Source organism: Schistocerca serialis, chromosome 8 (assembly GCF_023864345.2).
Source record: "Schistocerca serialis cubense isolate TAMUIC-IGC-003099 chromosome 8, iqSchSeri2.2, whole genome shotgun sequence".
Lineage (NCBI taxonomy): Eukaryota > Metazoa > Arthropoda > Insecta > Orthoptera > Acrididae > Schistocerca > Schistocerca serialis.
The window spans coordinates 189,290,517-189,299,332 of record NC_064645.1 but is presented as its reverse complement, the minus strand read 5'-3'; the positions used below and the strand labels follow the sequence as shown (position 1 = coordinate 189,299,332).

Genomic DNA, 8,816 nt, shown 5'->3' with positions numbered 1-8,816 from the left:
TTAACATTGAGTATAGATTTAAGTGTCAGGAAGTCGTTTCTGAAAGTATTTGTATGGAGTGTGACCATGTATGGAAGTGAAACGTGGACGATAAATAGTTTAGACAAGAAGAGAATAGAAGCTTTCGAAATGTGGTGCTACAGAAGAATGCTGAAGATTAGATGGATAGATCACATAACTAATGAGGAGGTATTGAATTGGAGAGAAGAGAAATTTGTGGCACAACTTGACTAGAAGAAAGAATCTGTTGGTAGGGCTTATTCTGAGTCATCAAGGGATCACTAATTTAGTATTGGAGGGCAGCGTGGAGGTTAAAAATCGTAGAGGAAGACCAAGAGATGAATACACTAAACAGGTCCAGAGGGATGTAGGTTGCAGTAGGTACTGGGAGATGAAGAAGCTTGCACAGGATAGAGTAGCATGGAAAGCTGCATCAAACTAGTCTCTGGACTGAAGACCACAACAACAACAACCTTGCAAACAACACTGCAGCAGCTTTTTCTAAATTGATCAGCGAGAATATTATGACCACCTACCTAATAGCCGGTGTGTCACCCTTTGGCACAGATAATAGCGGCGATGTGTTGTCATGGAAGCAATGAGCCCCTGTAGGTCGCTGGAGGAAGTTGGCACTACATTTACACACACGTCACCTAACTCGCGTGAATTACGGGGAGAGGGCCGATGAGCTCTGACGCCTTGTTCAATCCTATGTCAGATGTGTTGCGACCGTGTTCAGATCTGGTGAGGTGGGGAGTCAGCACATCAATTGGAACTCGCCACTACGTTCCTCGAACCTTGTGAGATGGCGAATTACTTTACTGAAAAAATGCCAATGAAGTCGGGAAGCATGATCGTCATGAAGGAGTATACGTGGTCTGCAACCAGTGTACGGTACCCCTTGGCCGTCATGACACCTTGCGCAAGCTCCACTGGACCCATGGATGTCCATGTGAATGTTCCCCAGAAGATAATGGAGTCGCCGACAGCTTGTTTCCGTCCCGCAGTACAGATGTCGAAAAGTCTCTGGAAGATGACGGATTCGCAAACCTTCTGTCGGCATGATGAGGAAGGATCGGGAGTCATCAGACCATAGAGCGCTCTGCTGTTGCGTCAACGTCCAATGCCTATGGTCACGTGCCCAGTTCAGTGGTAGTTACCGATGTCGTGGTGTTAATATAGCATGGATCGTCGGCTGCGGAGGCACATCATTATTAGTGTTTGGTGCACCGTGTGTTCAGACTCACTTGTACTCTACCCAGCATGCAGCATTAAAGACTAAGGTCAGTTCTGCCACAGTTCGTCGCCTGTTCTGTGTTCCCATTCTGCCCAGCCTACGACGTCCGACATACGAAGGGCTTATTTCAATAGTGGTACAAGTTCATTTTTGTTCATTCTGAGATAGAGTGTCCTAAAGTTAAAAGAGCGCTGAAAAATCTGCATTTGAGGTTCCAGAAATATTCAAGTATATATACTATACAGGGTGGGTCATTGATCGTGACCGGGCCAAATATCTCACGAAATTAGGGTCAAATGAAAAAACTACAAAGTACGAAACCTGTCTAGCTTGAAGGGGGAAACCAGATGGCGCTATGGTTGGCCCGCTAGATGGCGCTGCCATAGGTCAAACGAATATCAACTGCGTTTTTTCTCTTTGTGGTAGATGGCGCTGTAATAGTCACAAACACATGGCTCACAATTTTAGACGAACAGTTGGTAACAGGTAGGTTTTTAAATTAAAATACAGAAGGTAGGTACGTTTGTACATTTTATTTCGTTTCTTCCAATGTGATACATGTACCTTTGTGAACTTATCATTTCTGAGAACGCATGCTGTTACAGCGTGATTACCTGTAAATACCGCATTAATGCAATAAATGCTCAAAACTATGTCTGTCAACCTCAATGCATTTGGCAATATGTGTGGCGACATTCTTCTCAATAGCGAGTAGTTCGCCTTCCGTAATGTTCGCACGTGCATTGACAATGCGCTGACGCATGTCAGACGTTGTCGGTGGATCACGATAGCAAATATCCTTCAACTTTCCCCAAAGAAAGAAATCCGGGGACGTCAGATCCGGTGAACTTGCGGGCCATGGTATGATGCTTCGACGACCAATCCACCTGTCATGAAATATGCTATGCAGTGCCGCTTCAACCGTACGCGAGCTATGTGCCGGACATCCATCATGTTGAAAGTACATCGCCCTTCTGTCATGCAGTGAAACATCTTGCGCTAACATCGGTAGAACATTACGTAGGAAATCAGCATACATTGCACCATTTAGATTGCAATCGATAAAATGGGGGCCAATTATCCTTCCTCCCATAATGCCGCACCATACATTAACCCGACAAGGTCGCTGATGTTCCACTTGTCGCAACCATCGTGGATTTTCCGTTGCCCAATAGTGAATATTATGGCGCTTTCCGTTACCGCTGTTGGTGAATGACGCTTCGTCGCTAAATAGAACGCGTGCAAAAAATCTGTCATCGTCCTTTAATTTATATTGTGCCCAGTGGCAGTACTGTACGCGACGTTCAAAGTCGTCGCCATGCAGTTCCTGGTGAATAGAAATATGGTACGGGTGCAATCGATGTTGATGTAGCATTCTCAACACCGACGGTTTTGAGATTCCCGATTCTCGCGTAATTTGTCTGCTACTGATGTGCGGATTAGCAGCGACAGCAGCTAAAACACCTACTTGGGCATCATCATTTGTTGCAGGTCGTGGTTGATCTTTCACATGTGGCTGAACACTTCCTGTTTCCTTAAATAACGTAACTATCCGGCAATCGGTCCGGACACTTGGATGATGTCGTCCAGGATACCGAGCGGCATACATAGCACACGCCCATTGGTCATTTTGTTCACAATAGCCATACATCAACACGATATCGAGCTTTTCCGAAATTGGTAAACGGTCCATTTTAACACGGGTAATGTATCACGAAGCAAATACTGTCCGCACCGGAGGAATGTTACGTGATACCACGTACTTATACGTTTGTGACTATTACAGCGGCGTCTATCACAAAGCGAAAAAAGTGGTCCAACTAAAACATTCATATTTCTTTACGTACTACACGAATATGTAATAAAAATGGGGGTTCTTATTTTTAAAAAAACGCAGTTGATTTGACCTATTGCAGCGCCATCTAGCGGGTCAACCATAGCGCCATCTGGTTTCCCCCTTCAAGCTAGACGAGTTTCGTCCTTTGTAGTTTCTTCGTTTGATGCTTACTTCGTGAGATATTTGGTGCGGACTATCAATGGACAACCCTGTATATCTCAACTGCAGATTTTTCAGCGCTCTTGTAACTTGAGGACTCTGTATCTCAGAATGAACAAAAATGGACTTGTACCACTATTGAAATAAGCCCTTCATATGTAATGAGGGGTGGCCTTCCAACCCTATCACGACTGGTCGCGGAATCGCCCTGGTTTCGCCACGTGCTGAAGACGCCATAGCACAACCGAGTCGTGCATTTTCCGATCGTGCCGAACCTTCGTGCCATCACAATCTGCCCTCGGTCAAACTCAGATCCGGAACCGCATGACTGCTACGGTTGCAGGTTCGAATCCTGCCTCGGGCATGGATGTGTGTGATGTCCTTAGGTTAGTTAGGTTTAATTAGTTCTAAGTTCTAGGGGACTGATGACCACAGATGTTAAGTCCCATAGTGCTCAGACCCATTTGAACCATTTGAATGAAACTCAGATACATCCCCTTCCCCATTTTACACACAGAAAGCATGCTCACTGTTACGATATGCGTCATGCCTATGTCGTCAGTCATTCCTCGCCACGCGGAGCTGCTGTCGCCTGGACGGATTCACATCGATAGTCGGTGGTCATAATGTCCTGGCTGATCAGACTTTCATCGAATGTTGCTTGGTACTGAAATTATTCGAGTCCTTTCATCCTTAACTTTTACACACAAGTGCAAGGAGGAAAATAATAATACCGATGAAGTGTCGCAGTAACAGACTCACAGATTTTCGGGGCGTGTGATAGATTTTTCTGTCTTCTCGTAACTGATTTCAGAATAATTTCATTTAATACGCATGAAAGGAAGAAATAGGGATTAACCTACGACATTCTGTCGAGAAAAATGACGTTAGAGACGGGGCACAAGCTCGGTTTATGGAAGGATGAGGACGGAAGTTGGTCGTGTCCTTTTCAAAGGATCAGCTGACTATTGACTTTATTGATTTCCGCAAGCCCCGCGGAGTGGCCGAGCTGTGTAAGGCGCCCTGTCACGGACTGCACGGCTCCTCCCACCGGAGGTTCGAGTCCTCTCTCGGACATGGGTGTGTGTGTTGTTCTTAGCATAAGTTAGTTTAAGATAGTTTAAGTAGTGTGTAAGTCTAGTGACCAATGACGTTAGTAGTTTGGTCTCTTAGGAATTCACACCTATTAGAACATTTTGACTTCTACAAACTTTATGACATTCCTGGTAGTCCGGCCGATGGTGACCGAACGGTTCTAGGCGCTTCAGTCTGGAACCGCGCGACCGCTGCGGTCCCAGGTTCGAATCCTGCCTCGGGCATGGATGTGTGTGATGTCCTTAGGTTAGTTAGTTAGGTTTAAGTAGTTCTAAGTTCTAGGGGACTGATGACCTGAGGTTCCATAGTGCTCAAAGCCATTTGTACCATTTTGAACATTCCTTGTAGGAAACGAGATTCTCTCAAAAAGCGTGTACAGAAGCAAGGAAACAACTACTGTGAGGCACTGGCTGATTTTCTTATTATTAGGAGTCACAATCGTGTAGAACTCTCTAAAGTGTACTGACGGAAAGAAATCACAACATCAAGGAGGAGTCAAGCGACGTAAACGAAAACTGGTAGGCATACTTCCATATGTGAAAGAAGATGTCTATTCAAATTCCGCGCCAGTTGTTTAGGAGAGGCGCCACTATAAAGGTGCAAATAAAGGAGCACTCCGTCTTCAGGCCACAAGTGGCTCATCGGGACCACCCAACCGCCGTGTAATCCTCGCCTGAGGATGCGGATAGGAGGGGCGTGTGGTCAGCACACCGCTCTCCCGGACGATGTGATGGTTTTCTTTGAGCGGAACGCTACCATTCGGTCGACTAGCTCCTCAATTGGCATCAAGAGGCTGAGTGCACCCCGAGAAACGGCAACAGACCATGGCGGCCAGGATGGTCACCCATCCAAGTGCCTGTCACGCCCGACAGCGCTTAACTTCGGTGATCTGACGGGAACCGGTGTATCCACTGCGGCAAGACCGTCGCCAAGGTGCAAATAAGGTTTGCTTCAAATGCACGCTGTATCGGTCGTGAGCGTTAGACATGTATTGGCGATTTTTTCAGATTGGACCTACTGAGTTGATGTTAGCCACTAATGCCCTAAAGGCGACACTGAGTTTGAACGAGGTCGTGTAATAGGCTACGAAAAGCTGGATGTTCCTTGTACGAAAGACTTAGGAGAAATGTAGTCACTGTACATGATTGCTGGCGACGGCGATCATGAGAACGTACGGTCGAAAAAAGACTGGTTTCTGGACGGCCAAGTGGCATTACCGACAGGGAAGACCATGGTGTTCGGCGTACGGCTCTGGCACATCATGCTGCAACTGCAGCAGCGTTCTGAGCAGCAGCTGGCACCACATTGATACAACAAACTGTTACAAATCAGTTACTTCAAGGACCCTTCGAGCCAGACGCCGTTTTGCGTGCATTTCACTTATCCTGAACGACCGCCATTTCTGACTTCAGATGTGTCAAGCAGGAGGGCAGGGCGGAGGTCTTTTGGGATTTCTGATGAAAGCTTGTTCTGCCTCGGTTCCAGTGATGGCCGTGTGTTGGTTAGAAGGAGGGCAGTTGAGTGTCTGCAACCAACGCATCTACGTGCGAGACACGCTGTACATACACATAGAACTATTGTCTGTGGTGCAATTTCATATGACAGCAGGGGCACTCTTATGGTTATCCCATGCACCCCGACTGAAAGTCTATGATGATTTATGGTGATTCTACCTCTTGCGTTGCCATTCATGAACAACACTCCACGGGGGGTTTCGAACAAGATAACGCTCGCCAACATATCGCCGTTGTAACCAACATGCCGCACCGGATGTCAGCATGTTTCCTTGGCCTGCTGGATGACCAGGTCTGTCTCCAATGGAGCACATATTGGATATCATCGGACGACAACTCCAGAGTCACCCAAAAGTAACATTAACCCTCCCTGTATTGATCGATCGAGTGCAACAGGCATGGAACTCTATAACACAAACTGACATCCGCCACCTGTACAAGACAATGCATGCACGTTTGCACGCTTACATTCAGCATACTAGCTGTTTCACCGGTTATTAACGTACCAGCATTTCACATTTGCAGTGGCTTACGTCATGTTTACGTTAACCTGTAATCTTTCAGTGTTGATCACTTGAATATAGTACCTCGACAAACGTATTCCCGAAATTTCATTACTCTACGTTAATTATTTTTCTCTTGTTGCGATTTTTTTCTGCCAATTTATAAAGCTTTCATCATTATATTGTTAGTTTATTCCTTCCGAATACGCCACTGAATTTCGTTTTTGTAGCTATTGTCAAGTCAGTCTGCAACAAATGTACACATTCAATGGCGAAAGAATTGTCATCTGCACAGCTTGTTTAATTCGTACAGGGCATATTACGAACAACAGACGCAGGTAAACAGTCTCTTCGTAGACATGTGAAGGGCGTTTGACACGGTACAACAACGGTGACAACTTAGCAAGATACGATCAGATGTTGAAACTGGCTCGAAGAATATACACTGAAGTGGCAGTAGTCATGGCATAACGATATGCGCGTATACAGATGGCGGTAGTGTTGCGCGCACAAGGTGTAAAAGGGCAGTGCATTGCAGAGCTGTCATTTGTTCTCAGGTGATTCGTGTGAACTGGTTTCGGTCTTGATTATGGCAGCACGACGGGAATTAACAGACTTTGAACGGGAAATGGTAGTTGGAGCTGTGTGCATGGGACATTCCATTTCAGAGTTTGTTAGGGAATTCGATACTCCGCGATCTCAGGGTCAATAGAATGCCGAGAACACCACACCTGAGGCATTACTTCTCACCAATGTCAACGCAGTGGCCGGCGGCCTTCACTTAACGACCGATGGGAGCGGCGTTTGCGTAGAGTTGTCAGTGCTAACAGACAAGCAGCACTGCGCGAAATAACCGCATAAATCAATGTATGACGTACGACGAATGTATTCGTTAGGACAGTGCTGGGTAATTTGGCGTTAATCGGCTATGGCAGCATACGACCGACGGGAATGCCTTTGGTAACAAGAGGACATCGCCTGCAGCGCCTCTCCTGGATTTGTAACCATGACGGTTGGATCCTAGACGACTGGTAAACAGTGGCCTGGTCAGAACAGTCCCGATTTCAGTTGCTAAGAGCTGACGATAGGGTTCGATCGTGGCGCAGACCCCACGAAGCCATGGATGCAAGTTGTCAACAAGGCACTGTGCAAGCTGGTGGCTCCATAATGGTGTGGGCTGTATTTACGTGGAACGGACTCGGTCCTGCAGTCCAATTGACCCCATCATCTACTGGAAATGGTTATGTCAGGCTACTTGGAGACCATTTTTAGCCAAGCATGGACTTCTTGTCCTAAACACGATGTTTTCTTTATGGAATATAATGCCCATCGTCAACATTTTGGACAATTCGACCGAATGATTTGGGGACCCAGATCGCCCGACATGAATGCCATCAAACACTTATGCGACATAATCAAGAGGTCAGTTCGTGCAATAAAGTCCTGTATCGGCAACAGTTTCACAATTATGGACGGCTATAGAGGCAGTATGGCTCACTATTTCCGCAGCGTATTCCAGTGATTTGTTGAGTCCATGCCACGTCAAGTTGCTGGACTACTCTGGGAAAAAGGAGGTCTGACACGATGTTAGGATGTATCCCATGACCTTTGTCACCTCAGTGTTGGTCGTGCAATGGGATACACTAATAGTCATATAATCACAATGGACGAGAAAATTAAATACAGAAAATTTACTCAAACAGGGAAGCATCAAAACAATAAAAGTTATGCAGCCTTAACATCCAGTGGATTGTATTCATAAAGCATTGCTCACAGATTCGTGAAAGCTAATGCCATTATAGGCTTGAAACCAGAGGGAGACTGGAAAAATTTACGCCAAAGAAATGGAAACGGATTCCACAAAAAGAATCATTGAGAAGTGTATAAAATAAGCTGCAACGATTGTGAAACGTCTTACATAGTACAAATTGGAATGCATTTCGAAACAAGGTTTACGGGGGGCACTTAAAAACACAAAAGCATAATTTAGGCCAGAGAAGTGAAAGTATGGAATATTGCATAGAGCCACTAAGAGACATGCCTTAAACATTCTGGAAGACCTAGAAATTTTTCTCCACAAAAATAAAACTCCACCTACAGTTGTGAATGAACATAGTGAATTTAGCCCCAACTGCTTTTTTTTAATTTTTCAAGAGTTGTTGGTGTGACGTTTGCTGATTGTGGCTTGCCCTCCCGTTGGTGACTGGGTCACACCTCGCCTCACGTCTGCTATGCCAGCGGAGCTTTCGCTGGTGTGCACAAAACAGTCTGCCTCGGGGAGCTACTTGCTGCTGCTTCGGCAAGGACCTGCCTTCCAAGACATTTTAATTTAATAGCCTGTTTATTCTTTATACTCCTTTTTACAGGTAAATATATTGTAATGTACTGTTTGGGTGTGTTTTAGTGGAGCAGGACGGAGACGTTTATCTCATACGCGTAATTACAACAATTTCTATTTTTATAATCACAAC

General features: G+C 45.6%; 1 pseudogene; it reads right to left on the bottom strand.

Moving 5' to 3' along the window:
- Positions 1-5,140: 5,140 nt before the first annotated feature.
- LOC126417424 (5S ribosomal RNA) lies at positions 5,141-5,258 on the bottom strand (annotated as a pseudogene).
- Between the last annotated feature and the right edge of the window lie 3,558 nt (positions 5,259-8,816).